Source organism: Bos javanicus, chromosome 15 (assembly GCF_032452875.1).
Source record: "Bos javanicus breed banteng chromosome 15, ARS-OSU_banteng_1.0, whole genome shotgun sequence".
Taxonomy (NCBI): Eukaryota; Metazoa; Chordata; class Mammalia; order Artiodactyla; family Bovidae; genus Bos; species Bos javanicus.
Genome location: NC_083882.1, coordinates 52,552,719 through 52,568,754, shown reverse-complemented (window position 1 = coordinate 52,568,754; position 16,036 = coordinate 52,552,719). Strand labels below are relative to the sequence as shown.

Below are 16,036 nucleotides of genomic sequence, written 5' to 3'. Positions count from 1 at the left end.
TCAGGGGGCGGGCCGCGGCGGGGAATCCCCGGATTGTACCAAGTGCGGTCCTGGGGGGAGAACGGAACGAAACCGGCAGGGAACCGCCGACGGGGTCTAGACCACCAGGAGTCCACAAAAAGTCTCACCTCTCTGGGGGCTCCTATGGCAGTCGGAGCTGTGATCGAGGACCGAGATCGGAGCCTCTGAGACGGCTTCCCTCTCCTGTTGGCGCGCTCCGCAGGCGGGGCTTCTGGGGGGGCGGGGCCTATTTCCTTAACCCCACCGCTCCCGGACCGAAGTCAACAATAACAGACACTCTGGACCAGGCAGTACACTAAACTGGGGACCTGGAGATCCCCTCACACCCGGACCCTCCTCTCGAGGCGCTCAAGATCTGTGAAGGGAGGCGACACAGACAAGGCAGACAGTGTGAAACAGCGAGATACGAAAGTACGGAAGAGGAAGGGACTGAGGGACGAGGCCCTGCTTTGCGGAGGTGATGGCACTGATCTGGATCATGAGGAATGAAATAGGAATTCGCCGAGAGAAACGGATACCGGGCAGCGAGCGAGAAGAACAAACGCAGAGCTTTGTGGATATAAAAACTTCCAGTAGATTCTGGCCTGAAAGGACTGGAGGCAGAACTGCCCTTGTCCGCAGCAAGGTTTTAGGCTCCAGTTCATCGCAGAAAATTTACGACCTTGAGAGTAAAGGAATGCAGCTGATTTCATCGAGCAAACCCCTAGCCCAGAGGGAAAGAAAAGGCTTTCCTGAGACTGCACGAGAGGGGATGGCTGAGCCGGCCAGCAGTATCCTGACTCGGGGCTGCACCTATCACTCCATGTGGGCGGCTCTGGAAAAGCGGCGGCATTTCTTGCTGGTACACTCACTTGAGTCCTCAGCTTGCAGGGACTGTGTGTGATAAAACTGTCTCCAGCGAGACCGCAGTCCAGAGCTCTGCAAACAGGCTGCTGTGAAGTATGAAAGGAGTGATTCAGTGGAGCCCTGCAGGTCGTAGAGGTGACAGGTCTGTTGAAATGCAAATGGGAATGGGTGGCAGGTCTTGGAAAGCTGTAACTGCTGGAGACCCCCGCAGGAGCGTGAATGCTGCTGTGCTTTGAAACCACAATGAATTGCGCTCAGTCCTCCTGTGCCATTGTCTTTGACCCTCATTTCCTTTGAACATGCCATGCGTGTTGTGTGCAACACCTTTCCCTCTAGTGGGCCTGACTCCTACTCATAAGTCACCTCTTCCAGGAAAGCTTTGTTGAGCCTGCACTTCAGTTAAGCCTTCCCTAAACTCGGCCCCAGCCCAAGCCTAGCCTTGTCCCTTGAAGGAATGGGTGGTGGGTGTTAACATTAACTAGAAGGTGTGCCCAGGAGAAGGAGATGGTACCCATGGAGGCTCAGGGCCAATTGGCAACAATTAAATTCCCTCTTAGAAGTGAGTGACTTGCAGGTGCCTGGGGACGCCATCAAAGGAACTGAGGCTATTGTATATTGAAGGGCATATTGTCAAGGCTCTGCCTTACTGTGAGGCAGAGAGGTATTATTTCTCTCAGTTGGAGAGTCATATTGTGGTCAGGATTTCCGAATCTAGGAAATTTAAAATAATTTTGTCATGTTTGAATAGTATATGATAAAGAAGTATCTGATTTTGACTAAAAATATTTTTATCTTTAGAATATGAAAAGTTGTACTATAAAGTTCACTTAAATTTTTAGATGATATTCATAATATATAGACAAATTATTTATGCTTCACATTTAACATGCTGCTTAATATATCTTTGATTATGTTAGAAAGCCATGATGTGATGACCAATAAATATAAAAAGTGGTTATATCATGATTTAGAGACCTAATGTACTTTAGAGTGCAGTTTGAAACTTGCTCCTGGATTAGGCATCTCCCAGCAGCCAGTGATTATTAAAACCTAAATCAGTTCCTGTTACTCTACTTAAAACCCTCCTAAAGCTTTTCCTGCATATTCAACTCAAATCCCTAAATCCTTTCTGTTGCTTTCAAGGCCCTGCTTAGTCTGGCTCCTGCCCACATCTCTGACTTTACCTCTTCTACTGTTGGATGAAACCTTATTCACAACACTGAAATAACTGCTAAGACTTCCCCGGTGGATCAGTGGTAAAGAATCTGCCTGCCAATGCAGAAGACAGGGATTCTATCCCTGGTCCGGGAAGATCCCACAAACTGAGGGGCAACTCGGCCTGTGCACCATAACTACAGCCTGTACTCTAGAGCCTGGGAGCCGCAACTACTGAAGCCCTAGAGCTTGTGCTTGGCAACAAGAGAAGCCACTGCAATTAGAGTAGTCCCCACTCACTGCAAGTAGAGAAAAACCTGCGCAGCAAGAAAAACTCAGTAGAGCCAAAAATAAATCAATTTTTCTAAAAAAAGAAAAATAAATCACAGGCAAACTCCCACTGTGGAACCTTTGCCCTGGCTGTCCCCTGTTTCTGGTGCTCTTCTTCCTAAACTTTTATGGGCTGACTCTTGCCTACAAGTCAGATTTCAGAAGACCCAATCTGAATGAAATAGCTTCTATCCTAATCAGTGTCTGGAGATCATCCAGTTGTTCCTTTCAGAGCATTTATCACTCTCAGAAAGGATCATGTTTCTGTGTTGTTTGTTTTGTTGTTTATGACCTATCTCTCCTACCAGGCTGGAAGCTTCAGGAAAGCCAGGACCAGTTCAGCCTTGATCCCAGCTCTGTCTTCAAGCACCTAGAACAGGGCCTGGCATCAACTGACTAGGTGATCAGTAAATATTTACCCATGTTGCTCTCATTAAAAACATGCAGAAACAATTCTCATGACCCAGTGCACAGAAGTTTGGAATTCAAAATTGTAAATATTTTTAATTGAAAAATAACATGTACATAGTCAAAAATTCAAATAGTATAAGAGAGAGCCTCTTTGCTTCACATGTTTCTATTGGCTAGCATAGGACAGACTGTTCAGTGGTCTCTCGGTTTGGTGTGTGTATGTGTGTTCAGCCTGCCAGGCTCCTCTGTCTATGGGATTTCCCAGGCAAGAATGCTGGAGTGGGTTGCCATTTCCTCCTCCAGGTCTCTTGATTATTTTTTACTTAATACAACTGTTTCTTAAGAGCTCTCGCGATTCTGAGTGTTGGCTGAGCTCTGGTGATTCTTGCTTTGAGTCTCTTACATAGTTGTAGTCACAACCACTGGGGTCATATGAAGACTCAGCGGGGCTGGTTGCTGATAATGGCTCACTTATTTAACCAGCAGGAGATGCTGGCTATTGACTGGAAGGTGAATCCTAGCCAAAAACCTAAAATGAAAGCCCTGCATGTGGCCCCTCACACAGCTCAGGTTTCTCCAAACACGGTGGCTAGGCTCTGAAAGGATACATCCCAAAACAAACATTCCAGCAGACAGCAAGAATGCTGCTAGTCTATTAAGGTTCGAGACTGGACACTAGCACAGCCTTACTTCCTCTGTGTTTTGTTGGCCAGAGCAGTCCTAGTCGAGCCCAGATTCCGGGACAAAGACCCCAGCTTTCAGAATAAGCCTTCAGATCTCAGTGGCTTAAAACAAACATTTGTCTCCCTCATATTCCAGTGCCGGGTAGACCATGTTGGTGTACTATTCTCCTTCAGCAGTGACTCAGATCCAAGCTGCTTCCACCAGCATCTCCATCATCACAAAGTACTTTGATCCCAACTGTTCAGATGGGAAAAAGGTTGTGGTGGGGGGAGAAGGGGGTGGACATTCACACTGATAATTAATTGCCTTAGACCTGAAGTGACACACTCTTTGCCCACATCCTCACTGGTGAGATCACATCTCCTAGGAAGGTTAGGAAACACAGTGTTCCCCTGCTCCCTGGAAGAGAAAAATGGGCGTGAACACATCATTTTATGGATGTGTTCCCAGTCTCCTTCTCTAGAAGCATCACCATTAACAATTAACACCATTAACAATTTAGTGTGTACCCATCCTTTCAGAAATATTTATATATGTGAAAGTGGAAGTAAAAGTCACTCAGCCGTGTCTGATTCTTTGTGACCTCATGGTATATACAAGAATATAAAAACACAAATGTAGCATTTGCACACTGTTCTACATGTTGCTTCTTTATGTAACAATATATTTTCACTATATCTTAAAGAACTTCTCATATCAGACTACATAGATCTACTTCATTCCTTTTTTTTTCACTTGAAGAAGACCACCAAATTTATTTTGTACACATTGATTTATAATATGGTATTAACCTTTTTTTATTTGCCCAGAATTTTATTTTCTCTTTTTTAAAATTGAAATATAATTGCTTTACAATGTTATGTTGGTTTCTGCCATACAACATGAATCACCCATAAATATACATATGCCCCCTCCCTCCTGAACCTCCCTCCCACCCCCATCCCTTCCCACCCCTCTAGGCTGTCACTGAGCACCGAGTTGAGCTTCTTGTGTTACACAGCAACCTCCCATAGGTCATTCCTTTTAAAGCTGCAAAATAGGGTATTCCCTGGCAGGCAGTGCTTAGGTCTCTGCACTTTCACTGTTGAGGGCCCCGGGTTCAATCCCTTGTCGGAGAACAAAGATCCCACAAGCCAGGGGGCATGGTCAAAAATAAATAAAATAAAGCTTCAAAGTATTTCATTGTTTAGATGTATTACATATATAAATCAATATCATAATGATAAATATTTAGATTATTTCTGATTATTTGCTTTTACGGTGCTACACTGAACAACCTTGTATATAGATCTCTGCTTAACTCTGTTAGTAAACCTGTAGGAAGGTTTCTATAAGTAATATACAGAAAATATATTCAGAAGTTATTATGCATCCCAGTAATGTCCAGTTAGAAAATGTAGTAAAAATAAAGTCATTCATGACAGCAACAAAAACAAATATATTTAGAAGTATAACAAGAAAAAATGTACTAGCTGAAAATGAACAACATAAATTAATTCGATCATATCAATTATATATTTAATGTATCTTAATGGAATCAATTAAATTAACTGAAGAACATACAAGAATATCTAAATGAAAGAAAAAATATAAATGTTTGGAGTTGGAAAGACTAAAAATAAAAATGTAATTTACACAAATTATGAAGTCAATATATTCCTATTATATTCCAATAGGATTTCATTGTTATGGAATTTGACAAGTTGTTTCTAAAACTCATCTCAAAAAGAATACCACAAAAATATTTTTAAGACTGAGGAAAGACTAATATAATGAAAATTGTGTGCTGCTTGTTCAAAAATAGGCAAGATAATAATAGAATAGAGAACAAAAATAGATCCTCCCATGTAGGAATTTAATATAAGATGAAGGTAGCATTTCAAATATATAGAAAAAAGAAATCTTTTCAATAATTTATGTAAGGACAATTAGTTATCCAGTTAGCAAAAGTATATAGTTATAATTAATTTTTTTCTTCACACCATATGCAAAAGTAAATTCCAGATGGATTATATTACATTATGACTTATAAAATGATAAAGATATCAGAAACAAGTAGAATAATTTATTGATAACCTTGGGATAGGGAAGACCTTCCTAAACAACATGCATAACACAAAAGTCATAAGGGAAAAGATAGATAATTTAACCATATCAAAATAAAAAATTTCTGGACAATAAAACACATCATGCCCTATCAAAATTACAAGTCTTTCATGCAGAAATGGAAATGCCAATCCTAAAATTCATATGGAATTACAAGGGATCCTGAATAGCCAAAATAATCTTGAAAAAGGATATATTTGAAGGACTTTACCCTTCAAGATATACTACAAAGCTACAACAGTAAAAAAAAAGCGGGGGAGGGTTTGTAATGGCATCAAGATAGACACAAGGACCATTAGAATAAAATTGAGATCCAGGAGTAAATCCATACATCAATGGCCAATTGCTTTTTGACAAGAATGCCAACTCAATTCAATAGAGAAATATTTTTTTCTTCAAAAAATGGCTGAGACAACTGGATCTGCATATGCAAAAGAATAAAATCAGACCCTTACCTCATGTCATATACAAGACAGCTAACTCAAAATGGACCTAAACTTAAGAGCTAAAACTATTTCAAAAGTCTTTGAACAAGCATTAGGGAAAATCTTTATGACTATAATTTTATGAATATGAAAGCAAAAGCTGCTGCTGCTGCTAAGTTGCATCAGTCGTGTCCGACTCTGTGCGACCCCATAGACGGCAGCCCACCAGGCTCCCCCGTCCCTGGGATTCTCCAGGCAAGAACACTGGAATGGGTTGCCATTTCCTTCTCCAATGCATGAAAGTGAAAAGTGAAAGTGAAGTCGCTCAGTCGTGTCCAACTCTTAGCGACCCCATGGACTGCAGCCCACCAGGCTCCTCCGTCCATGGGATTTTCCAGGCAGGAGTACTGGAGTGGGGTGCCATTGCCTTCTCCAGATACCAAAAGCACAGGCAATAAAGGAAGAAAAGAGCTTTTGTGCATCAAAGGAGATGATCAAGAAAGTGAGAAGACAACCTACAGAATAGGAGAAATTATTTGCAGATATATCTCTGATAAGGGTCTAGTATCCAGAAAAAATAAAGAATTCCTAAAACTCAACACCCTCTTGATGAGAGTGAGAGAGGAGAGTGAAAAAGCTGGCTTTAAATTCAATATTCGAAAAACTAAGATCGTGGCATCTGGTCCCATCACTTCATGACAAATAGAAGGGGGAAAAAGTGGAAGCAGTGACAGATTTTATTTTCTTCGGCTCCATCACTGCAGACAGTGACTGCAACCATGAAATTAAGAGGTTTGCTCCTTGGGAGGAAAACTATGACAAACCTAGAAAGCATATTAAAAAGCAGAGACATCACTTTGCCGACAGAGGTCCAATAGGCAAAGCTATGGTTTTTCTAGTAGTCATGTACAAATATAGTGTTGGATCATGAAAGAAGGTTGAGCACCAAAGAATTGATCCTTTTGAATTGTGGTCCTGGACAAGACTCTTGAGAGTCCCTTGGACTGCAAGGAGATTAAAACAGTCAATCCTAAAGGAATTAGTCCTGAATATTCACTGGAAGGACTGATGCTGAAGCTGAAACTCCAATACTCTGGCCACCTGATGTGAAGAGCTGACTCTTTGAAAAAGACCCTGATGCTGGGAAAGACTGAAGGCAAAAGGAAAAGGGAGTTGGGGCAGAAGAGGAAATGGTTAGATAACATCACCGAGACTCAGTGGACATGAATCTGAACAAACTCTGGGAGACAGTGAAGGACAGGGGAGCCAGGCATGCTACAGTCCATGGGGTCACAAAAAGTCAGATACAACCTAGTGACTGAACAACAACAAAAATAACCCAATTCAAAAAATGAGCAAATAATTTGAATAGACATTTCTTCAAAGAAGATATACAAAAGACCAATAAACACATGAAAGAGTGCTCAGTGTTGTTATTCATTCAGTTCAGTTCAGTTCAGTCACTCAGTCGTGTCCGACTCTTTGCGACCCCATGAATTGCAGCACGCCAGGCCTCCCTATCCATCACCAAATCCCAGAGTTCACTCAGACTCACATCCATCGAGTCAGTGATGCCATCTAGTCATCTCATCCTCTGTCGTCCCCTTCTCCTCCTGCCCCCAATCCCTCACAGCATCAGAGGCTTTTCCAATGAATCAACTCTTTGCATGAGGTAGCCAAAGTCCTAGAGTTTCAGCTCTAGCATCATTCCTTCCAAAGAAATCTCAGGGCTGATTTCCTTCAGAATGGACTGGTTGGATCGCCTTGCAGTCCAAGGGACTCTCAAGAGTCTTCTCCAACACCACAGTTCAAAAGCATCAATTCTTCAGTGCTCAGCTTTCTTCACAGTCCAACTCTCACATCCATACATGACCACAGGAAAAACCGTAGCCTTGACTAGACGGACCTTTGTTGGCAAAGTAATGTCTCTGCTTTTGAATATGCTATCTAGGTTGGTCATAAGTTTCCTTCCAAGGAGTAAGCGTCTTTTAATTTCATGGCTGCAGTCACCATCTGCAGTGATTTTGGAGCTCAAAAAAATAAAGTCTGACACTGTTTCCACTCTTTCCCCATCTATTTCCCATCTATTCCCCATGCTAGTAAAGTAATGCTCAAAATTCTCCAAGCCAGGCTTCAGCAATACGTGAACCGTGAACTTCCTGATGTTCAAGCTGGTTTTAGAAAAGGCAGAGGAACCAGAGATCAAATTGCCAACATCTGCTGGATCATGGAAAAAGCAAGAGAGTTCCAGAAAAACATCTCTTTCTGCTTTCTTGACTATGGCAAAGCCTTTGACTGTGTGGATCACAATAAACTGTGGGAAATTCTGAAAGAGATGGGAATACCAGACCACCTGACCTGCCTTTTGAGAAATCTGTATGCAGGTCAGGAAGCAACAGTTAGAACTGGACATGGAACAACAGACTGGTTCCAAATAGGAAAAGGAGTACATCAAGGTTGTATATTGTCACCCTGCTTATTTAACTTATATACAGAGTACATCATGAGAAACGCTGGACTGGAAGAAGCACAAGCTTGAATCAAGATTGCCAGGAGACATATCAATAACCTCAGATATGCAGATGACACCACCCTTATGGCAAAAAGTGAAGAGGAAATCAAAAGCCTCTTGATGAAAGTGAAAGTGGAGAGTGAAAAAGTTGGCTTAAAGCTCAACATTCAGAAAATGAAGATCATGGCTTCTGGACCCATCATTTCATGGGAAATAGATGGGGAAACAGTGGAAACAGATATTTGTATAATCTTGTTCATAATGGGGCTTCCCCAGTGGCTCAGCAAGTAAAGAATCCGCCTGCAATGGAGGAGACATAGGAGACTCAGGTTCGATCCCTGCATCAGGAGGATCCTCTGGAGGAGGTAATGGCAACCTACTCCAGAATTCTTGCCTGGAGAACCCCATGGACAAAGAAGCCTGGCGGGCTACAGTCTGTGCAATTGCAAAGAGTCGGAGATGACTGAAGCGACTTAGCATGCATGCACGAGCACAGGCACAGGGTCATAATAATATTATTCACACACAAAAAAAAGTGGAAACAACTCGTGTCCATTAACAGGTGAATAAATAAGCAAAATGCGGTTTATACATACAGTGAAATGTTATTCAGCCATAAAAAGCAATGAAGTTCTGATACATGCTATAACTTCTATGAACCTTGAAAATTTATACCACATGAAATGTCAGACACAAAAGGACAAATATTTTGTGACCACTTATATAAAATGTATAGAATAGTAAATTCATGAAAACAGAATGTAGATTAAAGGTTACAGAGGCATGTGGAGGAAATGGGTAGTTATTACTTAATGTTTGCAGAATTTCTGTTTGAGATGATGAAACAGTTTTAGAAATAGTGGTAATGGTTTTACAACATGATGAATGTAATTAATGCCACTGAACTATTGTACACTTAAAAATGATTAAAATGGTAATATATGTATATATTTTTAGGCTGCTCCCTGTGATCTTAGTTCCCTGACTAGGGATAGGACCTGTACTCCCTGCTGTTGAAGTGTGGAGTCTTAACCACTGGACCAGGGAAGTCCTTAAAATAGTAATTTTACGTTATATATTTTTTTTATCAAAAAAAGACACTATGTACAAAGTAAAAAGAGAGGCAAATAGAGAGGTAGATGAGGAGAAAATGTTTGCAACATGTGTAACAAATTAGTAAAAATCCAAAGGATGTAAAGAACTTCCACAAGTCAGCTGAAGAGCAGAAAACCTAATATAAAAATGGGCAATGATTTTTATCGAAGAACAAAACCAAATGGTCCACACACAAAAATTATGCACAACTAGTGAAATGTAAGTTAAAGTATGAATGAGAGGTCATGTTACAGTCATCAGATTGGTAAAAATTAAGAAATTTATTAATATTTAGAGTTGGTGAGGGTGTGGGAAATGGAACCATCATTCCTGCTGGTGGGAGTGTAAACAGACCTAACCTCTTGGGTGGGCACTTTGGCTACATCATAGTCACACACACACACACACACACACACAGAATCATTCAAACACACCCTTGGTCCCAGTAGTTGCACTCCAGTATATGACAAGATGCATGGTTATATGTGGTATACTCAAAAGATGGAATTCAGTACAACCCAAAGAAGAAACTGGATCTGTGTGTCCTAACATTGGAAGTATATGTCTGAAATACTTCATAATACTTTTTAAAATCCAACAGGTTTATTTTTTTGTTTCTAATGTTTATGTTTTGTTTCTAAATGATGAGATTAAAGGTTCAGACTGTTGTTTGCAAGCAGTTTTAACAAATGACACCTATGAGAGTAGACTGGCTTTATTCTCCATACACAAAAAGCCATCATGTCTGCTTTTTTTCTCTTTCTTCTAGCTGTGGCTTTGTAGTCTCTGTGACATCTGGATATGCTGTATATAAATTTTGATTGGATGAATGCAAGAATCTGGTAACAATCATCTTTAGACAGATTTACAGGTTTATTTTTATGCTTCTCTTTAAATAGTTGTTTATGTCTATAATCGATGGTCCACCAAAGATTATGAATTAAACAATATAGAACTAAAAAGTAAATGGTTTAGAAGCATGAAGAGGTCAAAACGCTCAGGGTTTGAGGGAAACAAGATCATCTGTAGCTGATGGGGTCCTAGGACCCCCAACCTTCCTCACAAACCACATGAACACACTGTTGACTATTGCTTTAAAGGGAAAACAATGTTTGGAATGGGATACTGAAGCTATATCCACCAAGGAGAGAAACTTGTGATTTGGGCATCAGTCAATACGGGTAAATGTAAACAGTGCTTTGAAATGGATGGGAAAGATGACCCCTTTTCATTTTCCAAAAAGTTAGGTCAAAGTTACATGAATAAGAGGAATACAAACATCTTTGGTAGATGAGACGTGGCAGAGGTGAAGTGGAATAGAAATGGCTAGAGGGTCCTTCACATGGAAGTTAAATCCTCAAGATGTTGAAGTATATTTGCTTTTAGCTGTGTTTAAGAGAAAACCAAACACAGCCCAAGATGAAGCTTCTTCCCACAGCGTTCACCCTCCCTCCAGGCAGCAGGCAGGCCACACCTCACCCTTCTGCATAGCCACCAGGCTCAGTGAAAACAGTTGGCTATGAAATTTCCAAGGTACTAGTAGGGTCTAAGACTGGATGAGCTGGAGACACCACTGGAAAAGCTTCCAGGGAGGGAACCATGAGAGATGAGGAGGGGAAACAGGTGGGATTGCCTCTGCAGTCTCTTTCTTGAGGGCCCGGCTATTACTGAGGGATCAGGGGAAAGGGGCAGAGTAATTGAGACCCACTTTCCACTTGCAGCCCCCAACCCTTGCCCCCCCCCAGCTTTCTAAGGTTTGGGCTGCTGACCTATGTGAAAAGCAGCTGATCCAGCGTGCTGCAGTTTGAGGACAGTGTGCGAGGAGGTATCTGACCCAGGTGAGGAGTGTCCCTACCCACATCATGGTCAGAGGTGGTCAGTGCATAGTTCTTACTTGAAGCACAGCAGTGAAAAGTGGCTGCCCCTCCCCTCCAAAAAAAGATTCAGTGTTAAATTCACGGAGTTTAAGGAACCTGAGTCAACCAGAAGTAGATGTCTCAGAGGCCAAAGAGAGACCTAAGCCATAAATTGTGGGATCATCAGCTTAGGGATGGAAGTGAATGAGGTCATCCAAAGAGAGTATGCAGTGAAGAGAGGGCCTGTGAGGGAACCTGGAGGACACCAGTATTTCAGGGTGTTCTAACCCAATCAGTCAAAGACCACCGGGGACAATCCATAGTCCAGTGGAGTCAGGTTTATTGACCCATTGCTATGAGGAAGACAGCACATCAGAGGAATCATGGAGTGTCCTACCAAACAGAAAAAGAGTTCTTATAGGATCTGAGAGAGGTGGAATTAGGTGAAATGTAAATCAGGCAGTAGTTAATAGCTCAAAGCAAACCAAAGCTGTGTGTAAAGTAGCCTACATCAGGTCTGGACTGCTCAGTGGACTCAGGGTCTTGTTTCCTTGGAAACAATAAAGTTAAGGCTCATGTGGAATACATGTTTAGAAGTCCCTTTTCTGAATCTCTCCACACCTGGGTTTTAAACCCTGTCCTCTTAGTGATTTAGCTCTTCCAGGCAAGAGTTGCATTCCTATTCTAAAAGCAAAATTTCTGATATTCTATGATTTTAGAAAACAAAATTGCTCAGTGAGTAAGAAAGAAATAGTCACTCCACGAAGAGGGTTGTTACGGTATTTTATAGCTGCAGTATGTCCCTGGGAAAAATTTTGTTTCTTATTAATTTTGCGGCTGGCTTTCTCTCTGTCTGTTATTCCAGCCTGATGAATACCACAGCAGGTTTTTACAGCCTGAACTAATTTTTAGATTTTCAAGGGACACACAAAGGAGGTGGAATCTGCAAAGACTGAGTAGGCAATGTGGACAAAAAAAAAATGTTGCCTGTCAAGTAAGTAAACAAAAATGTTTCCTGCTGTCAAGTCATCAGCCCCTGCAGTTACCCCCTACAATGGGCGCACCCTGAGGGGGAGTTCTGGATGGAGAAAAACAGTATACTAACCCTAGATAGTTTAAGATGCATCAGTTCAGTTCAGTTGCTCAGTCATGTCCAACTCTTTGTGACCCCGTGGACTACAGCACACCAGGCCTCCCTGTCCATCGCCAACTCCTGGAGTTTACTCAAGCTCATGTCCATTGAGTCAGTGATGCCATCCAACCATCTCATCCTCTGTTGTCTACTTCTCCTGCCTTCAATCTTTCCCAGCATCAGGGTCTTTTCCAATGAGTCAGTTCTTCACATCAGGTAGCCAAAGTATTGGAGTTTCAGCTTCAGCATCAGTTCTTCTGATGAATATTCAGGAGTGATTTCCTTTAGGATGGACTAGTTGGATCTCCTTGCTGTCCAAGGGACTGTCAAGAGTCTTCTCCAACACCACAGTTCAAAAGCATCCCAACGGAATAATTTCAGTGAGCCTAGACTCTTGCATTTTCCCATACATAAAAGGGCACTAAGAGTTAATTTGTGACGTCTGGTTTCTTGTGTATGAATAGCAATAATCTTTGGATGTTCACTATACATTTTTTTTTTTTCAGGAAAAATTCCTTGCTCCTCCCTTACCTCTTTTGAACAGTCCTTCAGAGCTATCTGAGAGGCTGCCATCCCAAATTATAGTCCTCAGTAAGGCTACAAATAAAACGTAGTTCTCAACTTTTACGTGGTACTTTTTTTCAGTCCAGAGTAGAAAGAAAACTATAAAGTCTTAGGTCTCACAAACCAGGAAGATGATTGCTGATTATGAACACTGTGCACTGTGGAATAAGGTGGCCACTAGCCATAGCGGAAACTCCAGTACTTTGGCCACCTGATGCAAAGAACTAACTCACTGGAAAAGACCCTGATGCTGGGAAAGATCGAAGGCAGGAGGAGAAGAGGACGATAGAGGATGAGATGGTTGGATGGCATCACCGACTCAATGGACATGAGTTTGAGTAGGCTCCGGGAGTTGGTAATGAACAGGGAAGCCTGGCAGGCTGCAGTCCATGGGGTCGCACAGAGTCGGAAGCAACTGAGCGACTGAGCTGAGCCCATAGGTGGCTATTTAAATTTAACTAAAAGTAATTAATTGGATTTAATTTTTAAATAAATTCAAATATTTTTCTTTCTTCATGGCACTTAACCTCATGTCAAATGTTCAGTAGCCACAGGCTAGTCTCTACCCTATTGGACAGTGCTGCTGCTAAGTCACTTCAGTCGTGTCCGACTCTGTGCTACCCCATAGACAGCAGCCCACTAGGCTCCTCTGTGCCTGGGATTCTCCAGGCAAGAACACTGGAGTGGGTTGCCATTTCCTTCTCCAATGCATGAAAGGGAAAAGTGAAAGTGAATTCGCTCAGTCGTGTCTGACTCTTTGCGACCCCATGGACTGCAGCCTACCAGGCTCCTCCGTCCATGGGATTTTCCAAGCAAGAGTACTGGAGTAGGTGGCCATTGCCGTCTCCAATTGGACAGTGCAGCTGTAGAATATCTCCATCGTTACAAGCAGTAAGAGAACTGAGAGTCACAGGCGATGGTGACCCCTGGGAGTGTAGTATCACCCCAACACTCAGCCCAGCAGAGTTATTCTTTTCGTTTGACAGCTACCGTGTAACTGTAGCTTGAACCACGACCAAGGCTAAAAGCCGGAGGCTCCACCGCTTCTTCACGATTCCCTTCCTGCACAAACTACCATCGCCACACTCGATCTCCCAGCAAGCCCCGGGCCCGTCTTCTGAGACGCTCGCCTCTTGGACTTCTGGGAAATGTAGTTTAAGCAGAGTTCCAACTCCGGGAAGGTTCTAGCCACGAACTAAGGCTCCCATGAGGCAGTGCGTGGTCAGTTCCACTGCAATTCACCGCGGCCGCCAAGTGTGCCATGAGGGGCCCGAAAGTCTGCACCCGAGTCTTAGCGCAACGGTGACTTGAGATGCAGGAGTCTGGAGGGATAGTGCTGTGCCTCTCCCTGCCACTGCTTAGATCTCCGCCGCTCCGGAGTTGCAGAGACGCCTCAACCCAAGGCGGAGCCGACCGGGCCCCAGGGAACCGTAGTTACACTCCAGCCACAACCACTAGGGGACTTGAAAGCAGCGTCCGACGGCGATCGGTGGGGCGATCCCTGACGGGAAGCGCACGCGCAAATGCCGGGCCTCAGGGCTTCTGTAAACACCGAAGAGCGCCTGCGCGAACGGAGCGCCTGGGGATGGACACACGGGGGCGCCTTAGCAAAGATAACAGTAATAAACAGTAACGTAACGGTCCCATTATTTTTCTGCCCCCCCCCCCTTTTTTTAATGGTTTGCTAAGCACAGCTCCCTTCATTGAGCACTCATTTTACCAGTGGGACAGCGGGTCAGAGAAAGTGATACAGCGAGAGTCCTAGCATCTTTGCGTGTGAGGGACCAACGATGGTTCAGGATGTCTTTGCGTGTGAGGGACCAACGATGGTTCAGGATGCAAGGACTCTAGACTCTGTCTTTGAGTTGCTGTGTGACCTTGGTAGTTCTGTTCCCCTGAGGACCTAAGCTTTCTGATTTGAAAATGGAAATAGGATATTGGAAGGATCAAATAAGATGCAGAAATGAAACTAAGTTGCCGAGCAATCTATAAGGGCAGAAGATTATTATAATCGGGGGATTGCAGATTGAGGAACTATTTCATCATACTACAAATTGCAAAACTGAGGGGCCCCTACAGGGGCAGGAGCTTGCTCCAGGTCTCAGCAGTCTGTGAGCAAGGGCTAAAACCTAGGCTGCCAGCGTTTGGGCTTGGAGCCCTTCCCTGCACCTCCTGGATTAGTGTCTTTTTTGCATACAGGCTTAGAGAGACAGACTGTGCCCAGAGTCTAGAGAAGCCCTTATTACTAATCCTCCTACCTGCTGGGCCTAGTGGAGGAAGATCCTGCTCTGTTGAGATGACTACCAAAGGCATGAAATTAAGGAGGAACTGGAGAATCCTGGAGACAGAGGACAGTGTGGCAGAAGCTGTACAGATCCTACTTCTCAGAAGAGTGGCCCAGGTAAGGGAAGGAGATCAGATGTGACAGATGAGGGGCTAATGTTAAGGGGACCGACCCTGAATGGAAAAGGGTGGTCTCTATTTCTGAACCTGAGAGGAATTGGGTGCTCAGATGATTCCATCTGGGGCTCTGACAGCTGCCCATGACAGCTGGAGGTGGTACCTGTGCTGGCTTGGATGCTGAGAGGAGGTGATGCAGGTTGAGCTGAGAGGCTTTAGGAGCCACTCGCCCACCAGGTGGAGCTGTCAGGTGGCATCGTGGGCAAAGCATACCACCAACCAAGATACTGACCTCTCTGTCCCTTGGAGCGGGGCTGTGCCCAGTTGTCTCTCTGGAGTGCTCTTAGAAGTTCTGGACATAGGTGTGGGAGGGGCTTGGAGCCGCTAAGGTCCGGTTGCAAATGGGGCCTCCTCAGGCAAGTCACGAAAGGAAGGTGTTTGTAGAAATAGAAATTCAAGATCTTCCCCACCTCTAACTGTCTCATTCTCTGGGCCTTCA

At 43.4% G+C, this 16,036-nt stretch overlaps 1 long non-coding RNA gene across 1 annotated transcript; it reads left to right on the top strand.

Annotated features, from left to right (window-relative positions):
* Positions 1-206: 206 nt before the first annotated feature.
* LOC133226818 (uncharacterized) lies at positions 207-14,777 on the top strand. The gene is made up of 2 exons (XR_009729629.1): positions 207-1,009; positions 2,011-14,777. It is a non-coding gene; the product is annotated as an uncharacterized LOC133226818 (long non-coding RNA).
* Positions 14,778-16,036: the final 1,259 nt, after the last annotated feature.